The 13,861-nt window shown below is 38.8% G+C and overlaps 2 non-coding genes across 2 annotated transcripts; both read right to left on the reverse strand.

Moving 5' to 3' along the window:
• Positions 1-677: 677 nt before the first annotated feature.
• LOC112787745 (small nucleolar RNA R71) lies at positions 678-784 on the reverse strand. Its single transcript, XR_003195139.1, has one exon. It is a non-coding gene; the product is annotated as a small nucleolar RNA R71 (small nucleolar RNA).
• Positions 785-11,895: 11,111 nt separating this feature from the next.
• LOC112787801 (small nucleolar RNA R71) lies at positions 11,896-12,003 on the reverse strand. Its single transcript, XR_003195192.1, has one exon. It is a non-coding gene; the product is annotated as a small nucleolar RNA R71 (small nucleolar RNA).
• Positions 12,004-13,861: the final 1,858 nt, after the last annotated feature.

Below are 13,861 nucleotides of genomic sequence, written 5' to 3' on the forward strand. Positions count from 1 at the left end.
TCTGCACCTCATCAATTTTTGGCGCCGTTGCCGGGGAGTTGCAATAGAGTGCTAAAGTTATTAATTAGAATTTATTTATTTGCATTTTATTTTATTTTGCTACTATGAGCTGCATGTTTCTTCCGTCAAATGACGCGTTCACTTCCTGATCCGCGCTTGCTAATATTCGATCCTGATATTGAAAGAACTATTTCACGAATAAGGCGAGAACAGCGTCGGTTAGTCCGCTCTGAGGGCGGATCTGAGAGTGAACTTGAGGAAGAAACCATCCCCCGTTCTACTGATTCGGTTGTTTTACGTGCAGAAGACATGGCAGCTAGGAGAGTTACCATCCAGGAGGAAGGAGCCCCTGATTTTACAATGCAACCGTTTCAAGCGCATCATCCAGCGGTAGCTACAGATTTGAAATAAAGACCGCACTGCTAAATTTGATGCCCAAGTTTCATGGCCTACCTGCTCAAGAGCCTATCAAGCACTTGAGAGATTTCCAGGCAGCCTGTTCTACTATCAGGCGTGATGGTACTGATGAAACTTCAATTTTGCTGAAAGCTTTCCCGTTTTCTCTCGAGGGAAAAGCAAGAGAGTGGTACTACACTCAACCTCTGGCAAATGTATCCAACTGGGATACACTCAGAAAGGAGTTTTTGGAAAAATTCTTTCCATCTGAAGTTACTGATAAACTGAGGAAGGATATTTCCACAATTGTTCAGGATGACAACGAAACTCTCTTTGAATACTGGGAGCGCTTTAATAATCTTCTGGAAGTATGCCCCCACCACAGGATTGACAAGATAGTGTTACTTAGCTATATCACACAGGGCATGAGGCCCCAAGATAAACCACATGGGAAAGTGCTAGCAATGGGTCTATGAAGAAGTACAAGACCACTGATGAGGCTTGGCAATTGATCAGTGATTTAGCTGAATCTACTAGGAATCACAGGCAAAAGCAAGGTCGTTCAAAAGCCGTTGCAGAAGTATCCTCTAACAGAGAGACTGCTACTCTAGCCCAGAGTATATGTGAGATGACCAACTTGCTGAAGCAGATGCAATTGAATCAACAACAAGCTCAGCAAACTCAACCTCCTCCGCCATAGCAAAACCAACAACTAGTCCCACAGAGAATTTGCAGAATCTGTGCTGATTATAGCCATTACACTGATGAATGCCCGCAGCTCCAACAAGAAGACAACATGGTGGCATCCACTCATAACTTCCATGACCGCCCCAACCAAGGATACAATCAAAGTGGAAATAATAACCATGGATGGCAGGATAATTCTAACCAGAATTGGAGGGACAACAATAACAGAGGAGGCCGAGATAATCAGGGAAATCAGAGGTGGAATAATAACAATAACAGGCAGCAGAATCAACCTTACAGAGCACCTCACCTGAGGCAGAACCAAGGACCACAGAACAATCAACAACAGACATCTCAATTTACTCATTCTTCTTTATCTCCTAATAAAGAACTACTACAATCTTTTGAGCGAAGACAACAGACCATGGAAAATAACATGAATAGTATTAACGCCAGTCTGAATGGTCTCATATATATATATATATATATATATATATATATATATGAGACCATTCAGACTGGCGTTAATACTATTCATGTTATTTTGGGGACAAAATTATATATAAGGGGACAAAATTACCCCAATGTTAAATTCAGAATTCAAAGATCAATGCACATATGATAAAATCGAATATAAAGTTGATACATGAGTATGAATAGAAAAAGAGAATTCTGGGTAGCTAGGTATGAACTTTAAGATTACATTAAAATTATATAGGTTGAGTTGAAGCTTGGGTTAATTAAAGATTCAATTTATTAGCTCACTTAACCATATGTATACCCCTACCTGTACCTTAGCCCCATTACAACCTTGAAAAGGCCTCATGATGTTTGCATTGATATACTAATTGTTGTTGATTGGTTAGGAGAAGAACAAAAATTAGAAAGTATGATTAGAGAAAGATAGAGTGATTACCCTATACACTAGAGATTAGAGCGTACATACATTATCAGTGAGGGTTCAATGCTTGAATTTTCATGTCCCCTGCTTTCATGAGCTATCTTCTTGCACTTTTATCTGTTTTATTGTATAATGATAGAATTAGTGGAATTTGATTTGTAATTGCTTTGAAGAGCTTATTTACCTTTGATCAAGTGGGCAAGAATCATATAGTTGCATTTATTTATATATATGTAGGCTTGCATTGCATTTCATGAGTTTCTACATGTTCATACTTATTTCCTTATCTCCTTCAATTAAGCATGAGGACATGCTAATATTTAAGTGTGGGGAGGTTGATAAACCACTATTTTATGGTTTACATTGTGTTTAATTGTGTGGTTTTATCATGATCCTTACCCACTTATTCATTAAATGAGCATGAAATAATAATCCCTTCCTGAATTTATAACATGTTTGAAAACTGCTTCCTAGAGACTTTAATTATGTATTTTTAATTCTCCTTTGTTCCATTCGATGCCGTAATCTGTGTGTTGAGTGTTTCAGACTTTATAGGGCATGAATGAGTTGGAGATTGGAAAAGAAGCTAGCAAAAATGGAAGGAACACAAGAATTTGAGGAGATAACCAGCGAGAAGCGACGCGGTCGCAAGGCTCACGCGACCGCGCGAAGGAGAGCAAATCGAAGTGACGCGGCCGCCTGGCTCACGCGGCCGCGCGGATTGGAAAAGCTCAGGCGACGCGGTAGCATGGACGACGCGAACGCGTGGAAAGGAAAAGCGCGAATGACGCGTCCGCATGGATGACGCGATCGCGTGACATGTGTGATCTGCATAATCTGCAGACTTCACTGGGGGCGATTTTGGACCTTATTTCGACCCAGTTTTCGGCCCAGAACAGCAGACTAGAGCCAGAGAATATGCAGAAACAAAGAGACATTCATTCTACACAGCTTTAGAGTTTTAGATCTAGTTTTTCCTCCTCTAGGTCTTTCTCTCTAGGTTTTAGAATTTTATTTTTGGAATTGATCTTAGCATTGGAACATTGAGAAGAGTTATTTTCCTCATCAAGACTTTGTCATTCTAGTTCGTTCTCTTAACTTGGTTTTATTCTTCCATGTTCTTTGCTTTGTTCAACTTTGTTATTTAAATATTTTCATGATTATTTCATACAAGGATTATTTCTCCCATTTTAATTTATTTTCCATTCCAATAATCATGTCTTCTTTTAATTTCCTTTCATGTGTTATGGATTTATTATTTGCAATGAATGAGTAGTTCCCTCACTTGATGGGGAGTTGATTGAAAGGAACTCTTGAGTTGGAAGGATTGAAAGAAAAATTGTAATTGGGTTAACTGTTGGATTGTTATCTAATCACTAACATCAATCCCTTTGAACTAAGTGGGTTGCAACTCGTGAATAGATCTAGCATTCCAACTTGTTTGTCTTTCATTTACCTAGTAAGGGATAACTAAACAGAACAACCATTAATTATAAATAAATCTTGAAATCATCCCATCAATAATAGAGATTCCAACTAATCAACTCCTAGTCAAGGCTTTTATTCATATTATTTAAATTTCCTCTTTTTAATTTTCCCTCTACTTAACTCAACATCTTGGAACATCTGATTAATAAAATAGTACACTTTTCTGCAACTCGTTGGGAGACGACCTGGGACTCCAACTCCCAGTAATTTTTAATTTAAACTCTCTGTGACATATTTCTAATTTGATAGACAGATTTTTGGTGAGTTAAGAACGATACTTGCAACGTAACTTTTTTAATAATTTTTAATTCACCAACTTCTGCACCTCATCAATTTTTGGCGCCGTTGCCGGGGAGTTGCAATAGAGTGCTAAAGTTATTAATTAGAATTTATTTATTTGCATTTTATTTTATTTTGCTACTATGAGCTGCATGTTTCTTCCGTCAAATGACGCGTTCACTTCCTGATCTGCGCTTGCTAATATTCGATCCTGAAATTGAAAGAACTATTTCACGAATAAGGCGAGTACAGCGTCGGTTAGTCCGCTCTGAGGGCGGATCTGAGAGTGAACTTGAGGAAGAAACCAGCCCCCGTTCTACTGATTCGGTTGTTTTACGTGCAGAAGACATGGCAGCTAGGAGAGTTACCATCCAGGAGGAAGGAGCCCCTGATTTTACAATGTAACCGTTTCAAGCGTATCATCCAGCGGTAACTATAGATTTTGAAATAAAGACCGCACTGCTAAATTTGATGCCCAAGTTTCATGGCCTACCTGCTCAAGAGCCTATCAAGCACTTGAGAGATTTCCAGGCAGCCTGTTCTACTATCAGGCGTGATGGTACTGATGAAACTTCAATTTTGCTGAAAGCTTTCCCGTTTTCTCTCGAGGGAAAAGCAAGAGAGTGGTACTACACTCAACCTCTGGCAAATGTATCCAACTGGGATACACTCAGAAAGGAGTTTTTGGAAAAATTCTTTCCATCTGAAGTTACTGATAAACTGAGGAAGGATATTTCCACAATTGTTTAGGATGACAATGAAACACTCTTTGAATACTGGAAGCGCTTCAATAATCTTCTGGAAGTATGCCCCCACCACATGATTGACAAGATAGTGTTACTTAGCTATATCACACAGGGCATGCGGCCCCAAGATAAGACCACATGGGAAAGTGCTAGCAATGGGTCTATGAAGAAGTACAAGACCACTGATGAGGCTTGGCAATTGATCAGTGATTTAGCTGAATCTACTAGGAATCACAGGCAAAAGCAAGGTCGTTCAAAAGCCGTTGCAGAAGTATCCTCTAACAGAGAGACTGCTACTCTAGCCCAGAGTATATGTGAGATGACCAACTTGCTGAAGCAGATGCAATTGAATCAACAACAAGCTCAGCAAACTCAACCTCCTCCGCCATAGCAAAACCAACAACTAGTCCCACAGAGAATTTGCAGAATCTGTGCTGATTATAGCCATTACACTGATGAATGCCCGCAGCTCCAACAAGAAGACAACATGGTGGCATCCACTCATAACTTCCATGACCGTCCCAACCAAGGATACAATCAAAGTGGAAATAATAACCATGGATGGCAGGATAATTCTAACCAGAATTGGAGGGACAACAATAACAGAGGAGGCCGAGATAATCAGGGAAATCAGAGGTGAAATAATAACAATAACAGGTAGCAGAATCAACCTTACAGAGCACCTCACCTGAGGCAGAACCAAGGACCACAGAACAATCAACAACAGACATCTCAATTTACTCATTCTTCTTTATCTCCTAATAAAGAACTACTACAATCTTTTGAGCGAAGACAACAGACCATGGAAAATAACATGAATAGTATTAACGCCAGTCTGAATGGTCTCATATATATATATAAGGGGACAAAATTACCCCAATGTTAAATTCAGAATTCAAAGATCAATGCACATATGATAAAATCGAATATAAAGTTGATACATGAGTATGAATAGAAAAAGAGAATTCTGGGTAGCTAGGTATGAACTTTAAGATTACATTAAAATTATATAGGTTGGGTTGAAGCTTGGGTTAATTAAAGATTCAATTTATTAGCTCACTTAACCATATGTATACCCCTACCTGTACCTTAGCCCCATTACAACCTTGAAAAGACCTCATGATGTTTGCATTGGTATACTAATTGTTGTTGATTGGTTAGGAGAAGAACAAAAGTTAGAAAGTATGATTAGAGAAGGATAGAGTGATTACCCTATACACTAGAGATTAGAGCGTACATACATTATCAGTGAGGGTTCAATGCTTGAATTTTCATGTCCCCTGCTTTCATGAGTTATCTTCTTGCACTTTTATCTGTTTTATTGTATAATGATAGAATTAGTGGAATTTGATTTGTAATTGCTTTGAAGAGCTTATTTACCTTTGATCAAGTGGGCAAGAATCATATAGTTGCATTTATTTATATATATGTAGGCTTGCATTGCATTTCATGAGTTTCTACATGTTCATACTTATTTCCTTATCTCCTTCAATTAAGCATGAGGACATGCTAATGTTTAAGTGTGGGGAGGTTGATAAACCACTATTTTATGGTTTACATTGTGTTTAATTGTGTGGTTTTATCATGATCCTTACCCACTTATTCATTAAATGAGCATGAAATTATAATCCCTTCCTGAATTTATAACATGTTTGAAAACTGCTTCCTAAAGACTTTAATTATGTATTTTTAATTCTCCTTTGTTCCATTCGATGCCGTAATCTGTGTGTTGAGTGTTTCAGACTTTATAGGGCATGAATGAGTTGGAGATTGGAAAGGAAGCTAGCAAAAATGGAAGGAACACAAGAATTTGAGGAGATAACCAGCGAGAAGCGACGCGGTCGCATGGCTCACGCGACCGCGCGAAGGAGAGCAAATCGAAGTGACGCGGCCGCCTGGCTCACGCGGCCGCGCGGATTGGAAAAGCTCAGGCGACGCGGTAGCATGGACGACGCGAACGCGTGGAAAGGAAAAGCGCGAATGACGCGTCCGCATGGATGACGCGATCGCGTGACATGTGTGATCTGCATAATCTGCAGACTTCACTGGGGGCGATTTTGGACCTTATTTCGACCCAGTTTTCGGCCCAGAACAGCAGACTAGAGCCAGAGAATATGCAGAAACAAAGAGACATTCATTCTACACAGTTTTAGAGTTTTAGATCTAGTTTTTCCTCTTCTAGGTCTTTCTCTCTGGGTTTCAGAATTTTATTTTTGGAATTGATCTTAGCATTGGAACATTGAGAAGAGTTATTTTCCTCATCAAGACTTTGTCATTCTAGTTCGTTCTCTTAACTTGGTTTTATTCTTCCATGTTCTTTGCTTTGTTCAACTTTGTTATTTAAATATTTTCATGATTATTTCATACAAGGATTATTTCTCCCATTTTAATTTATTTTCCATTCCAATAATCATGTCTTCTTTTAATTTCCTTTCATGTGTTATGGATTTATTATTTGCAATGAATGAGTAGTTCCCTCACTTGATGGGGAGTTGATTGAAAGGAACTCTTGAGTTGGAAGGATTGAAAGAAAAATTGTAATTGGGTTAACTGTTGGATTGTTATCTAATCACTAACAACAATCCCTTTGAACTAAGTGGGTTGCAACTCGTGAATAGATCTAGCATTCCAACTTGTTTGACTTTCATTTACCTAGTAAGGGATAACTAAACAGAACAACCATTAATTATAAATAAATCTTGAAATCATCCCATCAATAATAGAGATTCCAACTAATCAACTCCCAGTCAAGGCTTTTATTCATATTATTTAAATTTCCTCTTTTTAATTTTCCCTCTACTTAACTCAACTTCTTGGAACATCTGATTAATAAAATAGTACACTTTTCTGCAACTCGTTGGGAGACGACCTGGGACTCCAACTCCCAGTAATTTTTAATTTAAACTCTCTGTGACATATTTCTAAATTGATAGACAGATTTTTGGTGAGTTAAGAACTATACTTGCAACGTAACTATTTTAATAATTTTTAATTCACCAACTTCTGCACTTCATCAATTTTTGGCGCCGTTGCCGGGGAGTTGCAATAGAGTGCTAAAGTTATTAATTAGAATTTATTTATTTGTATTTTATTTTATTTTGCTACTATGAGCTGCATGTTTCTTCCGTCAAATGACGCGTTCACTTCCTGATCCGCGCTTGCTAATATTCGATCCTGAAATTGAATGAACTATTTCACGAATAAGGCGAGTACAGCGTCGGGTAGTCCGCTCTGAGGGCGGATCTGAGAGTGAACTTGAGGAAGAAACCAGCCCCCGTTCTACTGATTCGGTTGTTTTACGTGCAGAAGACATGGCAGCTAGGAGAGTTACCATCCAGGAGGAAGGAGCCCCTGATTTTACAATGTAACCGTTTCAAGCGTATCATCCAGTGGTAACTACAGATTTTGAAATAAAGACCGCACTGCTAAATTTGATGCCCAAGTTTCATGGCCTACCTGCTCAAGAGCCTATCAAGCACTTGAGAGATTTCCAGGCAGCCTGTTCTACTATCAGGCGTGATGGTACTGATGAAACTTCAATTTTGCTGAAAGCTTTCCCATTTTCTCTCGAGGGAAAAGCAAGAGAGTGGTACTACACTCAACCTCTGGCAAATGTATCCAACTGGGATATACTCAGAAAGGAGTTTTTGGAAAAATTCTTTCCATCTGAAGTTACTGATAAACTGAGGAAGGATATTTCCACAATTGTTCAGGATGACAATGAAACTCTCTTTGAATACTGGGAGCGCTTCAATAATCTTCTGGAAGTATGCCCCACCACATGATTGACAAGATAGTGTTACTTAGCTATATCACACAGGGCATGAGGCCCAAGATAAGACCACATGGGAAAGTGCTAGCAATGGGTCTATGAAGAAGTACAAGACCACTGATGAGGCTTGGCAATTGATCAGTGATTTAGCTGAATCTACTAGAAATCAGTTCAAAAGCCGTTGCAGAAGTATCCTCTAACAGAGAGACTGCTGCTCTAGCCCAGAGTATATGTGAGATGACCAACTTGCTGAAGCAGATGCAATTGAATCAACAACAAGCTCAGCAAACTCAACCTCCTCCGCCATAGCAAAACCAACAACTAGTCCCACAGAGAATTTGCAGAATTTGTGCTGATTATAGCCATTACACTGATGAATGCCCGCAGCTCCAACAAGAAGACAACATGGTGGCATCCACTCATAACTTCCATGACCGCCCCAACCAAGGATACAATCAAAGTGGAAATAATAACCATGGATGGCAGGATAATTCTAACCAGAATTGGAGGGACAACAATAACAGAGGAGGCCGAGATAATCAGGGAAATCAGAGGTGGAATAATAACAATAACAGGCAGCAGAATCAACCTTACAGAGCAACTCACCTGAGGCAGAACCAAGGACCACAGAACAATCAACAACAGACATCTCAATTTACTCATTCTTCTTTATCTCCTAATAAAGAACTACTACAATCTTTTGAGCGAAGACAACAGACCATGGAAAATAACATGAATAGTATTAACGCCAGTCTGAATGGTCTCATATATATATATATATATATATATATATATATATATATATATAAGGGACAAAATTACCCCAATGTTAAATTCAGAATTCAAAGATCAATGCACATATGATAAAATCGAATATAAAGTTGATACATGAGTATGAATAGAAAAAGAGAATTCTGGGTAGCTAGGTATGAACTTTAAGATTACATTAAAATTATATAGGTTGGGTTGAAGCTTGGGTTAATTAAAGATTCAATTTATTAGCTCACTTAACCATATGTATACCCCTACCTGTACCTTAGCCCCATTACAACCTTGAAAAGGCCTCATGATGTTTGCATTGATATACTAATTGTTGTTGATTGGTTAGGAGAAGAACAAAAATTAGAAAGTATGATTAGAGAAAGATAGAGTGATTACCCTATACACTAGAGATTAGAGCGTACATACATTATCAGTGAGGGTTCAATGCTTGAATTTTCATGTCCCCTGCTTTCATGAGCTATCTTCTTGCACTTTTATCTGTTTTATTGTATAATGATAGAATTAGTGGAATTTGATTTGTAATTGCTTTGAAGAGCTTATTTACCTTTGATCAAGTGGGCAAGAATCATATAGTTGCATTTATTTATATATATGTAGGCTTGCATTGCATTTCATGAGTTTCTACATGTTCATACTTATTTCCTTATCTCCTTCAATTAAGCATGAGGACATGCTAATGTTTAAGTGTGGGGAGGTTGATAAACCACTATTTTATGGTTTACATTGTGTTTAATTGTGTGGTTTTATCATGATCCTTACCCACTTATTCATTAAATGAGCATGAAATTATAATCCCTTCCTGAATTTATAACATGTTTGAAAACTGCTTCCTAGAGACTTTAATTATGTATTTTTAATTCTCCTTTGTTCCATTCGATGCCGTAATCTGTGTGTTGAGTGTTTCAGACTTTATAGGGCTTGAATGAGTTGGAGATTGGAAAGGAAGCTAGCAAAAATGGAAGGAACACAAGAATTTGAGGAGATAACCAGCGAGAAGCGACGCGGTCGCATGGCTCACGCGACCGCGCGAAGGAGAGCAAATCGAAGTGACGCGGCCGTATGGCTCACGCGGCCGCGCGGATTGGAAAAGCTCAGGCGACGCGGTAGCATGGACGACGCGAACGCGTGGAAAGGAAAAGCGCGAATGACGCGTCCGCATGGATGACGCGATTGCGTGACATGTGTGATCTGCATAATCTGCAGACTTCACTGGGGTCGATTTTGGACCTTATTTCGACCCAGTTTTCGGCCTAGAACAGCAGACTAGAGCCAGAGAATATGCAGAAACAAAGAGACATTCATTCTACATAGTTTTAGAGTTTTAGATCTAGTTTTTCCTCCTCTAGGTTTTTCTCTCTAGGTTTTAGAATTTTATTTTTGGAATTGATCTTAGCATTGGAACATTGAGAAGAGTTATTTTCCTCATCAAGACTTTGTCATTCTAGTTCGTTCTCTTAACTTGGTTTTATTCTTCCATGTTCTTTGCTTTGTTCAACTTTGTTATTTAAATATTTTCATGATTATTTCATACAAGGATATTTCACCCATTTTAATTTATTTTCCATTCCAATAATCATGTCTTCTTTTAATTTTCTTTCATGTGTTATGGATTTATTATTTGCAATGAATGAGTAGTTCCCTCACTTGATGGGGAGTTGATTGAAAGGAACTCTTGAGTTGGAAGGATTGAAAGAAAAATTGTAATTGGGTTAACTGTTGGATTGTTATCTAATCACTAACATCAATCCCTTTGAACTAAGTGGGTTGCAACTCGTGAATAGATCTAGCATTCCAACTTGTTTGACTTTCATTTACCTAGTAAGGGATAACTAAACAGAACAACCATTAATTATAAATAAATCTTGAAATCATCCCATCAATAATAGAGATTCCAACTAATCAACTCCCAGTCAAGGCTTTTATTCATATTATTTAAATTTCCTCTTTTTAATTTTCCCTCTACTTAACTTAACTTCTTGGAACATCTGATTAATAAAATAGTACACTTTTCTGCAACTCATTGGGAGACGACCTGAGACTCCAACTCCCAGTAATTTTTAATTTAAACTCTCTGTGACATATTTCTAAATTGATAGACAGATTTTTGGTGAGTTAAGAACTATACTTGCAACGTAACTATTTTAATAATTTTTAATTCACCAACTTCTGCACCTTATCAATTTTTGGCGCCGTTGCCGGGGAGTTGCAATAGAGTGCTAAAGTTATTAATTAGAATTTATTTATTTGTATTTTATTTTATTTTGCTACTATGAGCTGCATGTTTCTTCCGTCAAATGACGCGTTCACTTCCTTATCCGCGCTTGCTAATATTCCATCCTGAAATTGAAAGAACTATTTCACGAAAAAGGCGAGTACAGCGTCGGTTAGTCCGCTCTGAGGGCGGATCTGAGAGTGAACTTGAGGAAGAAACCAGCCCCCGTTCTACTGATTCGGTTGTTTTACGTGCAGAAGACATGGCAGCTAGGAGAGTTACCATTCAGGTGGAAGGAGCCCCTGATTTTACAATGTAACCGTTTCAAGCGTATCATCCAGCGGTAACTACAGATTTTGAAATAAAGACCGCACTGCTAAATTTGATGCCCAAGTTTCATGGCCTACCTGCTCAAGAGCCTATCAAGCACTTGAGAGATTTCCAGGCAGCCTGTTCTACTGTCAGGCGTGATGGTACTGATGAAACTTCAATTTTGCTGAAAGCTTTCCCGTTTTCTCTCAAGGGAAAAGCAAGAGAATGGTACTACACTCAACCTCTGGCAAATGTATCCAACTGGGATACACTCAGAAAGGAGTTTTTAGAAAAATTCTTTCCATCTGAAGTTACTGATAAACTGAGGAAGGATATTTCCACAATTGTTCAGGATGACAATGAAACTCTCTTTGAATACTGGGAGCGCTTCAATAATCTTCTGGAAGTATGCCCCCACCACATGATTGACAAGATAGTGTTACTTAGCTATATCACACAGGGCATGAGGCCCCAAGATAAGACCACATTGGAAAGTACTAGCAATGGGTCTATGAAGAAGTACAAGACCACTGATGAGGCTTGGCAATTGATCAGTGATTTAGCTGAATCTACTAGGAATCACAGGCAAAAACAAAGCCGTTCAAAAGCCATTCTAGAAGTATCCTCTAACAGAGAGACTGCTGCTCTAGCCCAGAGTATATGTGAGATGACCAACTTGCTGAAGCAGATGCAATTGAATCAACAACAAGCTCAGCAAGCTCAACCTCCTCCGCCACAGCAAAACCAACAACTAGTCCCACAGAGAATTTGCGGAATCTGTGATGATTATAGCTATTATACTGATGAATGCCCGCAGCTCCAACAAGAAGACAACATGGTGGCATCCACTCATAACTTCCATGACCGCCCCAACCAAGGATACAATCAAAGTGGAAATAATAATCATGGATGGTAGGACAATTCTAACCAGAATTGGAGGGACAATAATAACAGATGAGGCCGAGATAATCAGGGAAATCAGAGGTGGAATAATAACAATAACACGCAGCAAAATCAACCTTACAGAGCACCTCACCTGAGGCAGAACCAAGGACCACAGAACAATCAACAGCAGACATCTCAATTTACTCATTCTTCTTTATCTCCTAATGAAGAACTACTACAATCTTTTGAGTGAAGACAACAGACCATGGAAAATAACATGAATAGTATTAACGCCAGTCTGAATGGTCTTACCTCTACTTTGCAAGCTCTTATGTCACAGATTGGATCAACGCAAAATTCAGTAACCAACCTTCAAGCTCCACTGGAATCCCCTCTCAACCATTATCCAATCCAAAGGGAGGCATTAATGCTATCACCCTGAGGTCTGGAACCACTCTGCAGGAGAGGAGTCAGGAGGAACCAAGCCCACCAGAACACACCTCAGCTGAAGAGGTAGTAGAAATAGAAGATGTTGAAGAGGAAGAAGACATACAGGACATAGCTGAAGAAGAAATAGCTCAACCACAGGAGGAAGCACCAAAAGGCGCAAACACCACAGAAGACACCACTCCTATTCCATTTCCACAACTTGCAAGGAAGCCCAGGAAGCAGCTGGAACCCGACCCCAAAATGGTAGAAATATTCAAAAAGGTTGAGGTAACTGTTCCTCTTTTTAATGTTATTTAGCAGGTACCTAAATATGCAAAGTTTCTAAAAGACTTATGTATCCATAAAGACAAAATTAATGAATTAGAAACTATTCCTTTAGGTAGTTCTATATCTGCTTTAATGGGAGGATTACCTGAAAAATGTAGTGATCCAGGTCCTTGTATAGTTAGCTGTACTATTGGTGGTGTAGTAATTTATGATTGGATGTGTGATTTAGGAGCATGTGTCAGTATAATGCCTTTGTCTATATATGATATTTTGAGGGTCCCTCCCTTAAAAAGGTCGGCAGCTCGTTTTGTGTTAGCAGATAAAAGTATTATTACAGTGGCTGGGGTTGCTGAAGATGTTTTGGTGAACATTAAAGGACTTACATTTCCCACTGATTTTTATATCTTGGAGATGCCCCATAATGATTCAGATAAGCCATCATCAATCCTACTTGGAAGACCATTCCTGAAGATATCAAAATTCAAATTGGATGCCTTTTCAGGAACATACTCCTTTGAAATAGATGGCCGCATAGTAATCTTCAATCTGAATGGAGTCATTGACAAACCCCCAGAAGATCGTTCCATCTTCCAGTGTGATGTCATAGATGAAAGTGTAGCTGAAGTTCACAAGGAAGAGTTAGAAGAGAGGCACACTGGACAAGGTCCAAGTGTGGGGATCCT

The sequence above is a fragment of the Arachis hypogaea genome, chromosome 20 (assembly GCF_003086295.3).
Source record: "Arachis hypogaea cultivar Tifrunner chromosome 20, arahy.Tifrunner.gnm2.J5K5, whole genome shotgun sequence".
In the NCBI taxonomy this organism is placed as follows: Eukaryota; Viridiplantae; Streptophyta; class Magnoliopsida; order Fabales; family Fabaceae; genus Arachis; species Arachis hypogaea.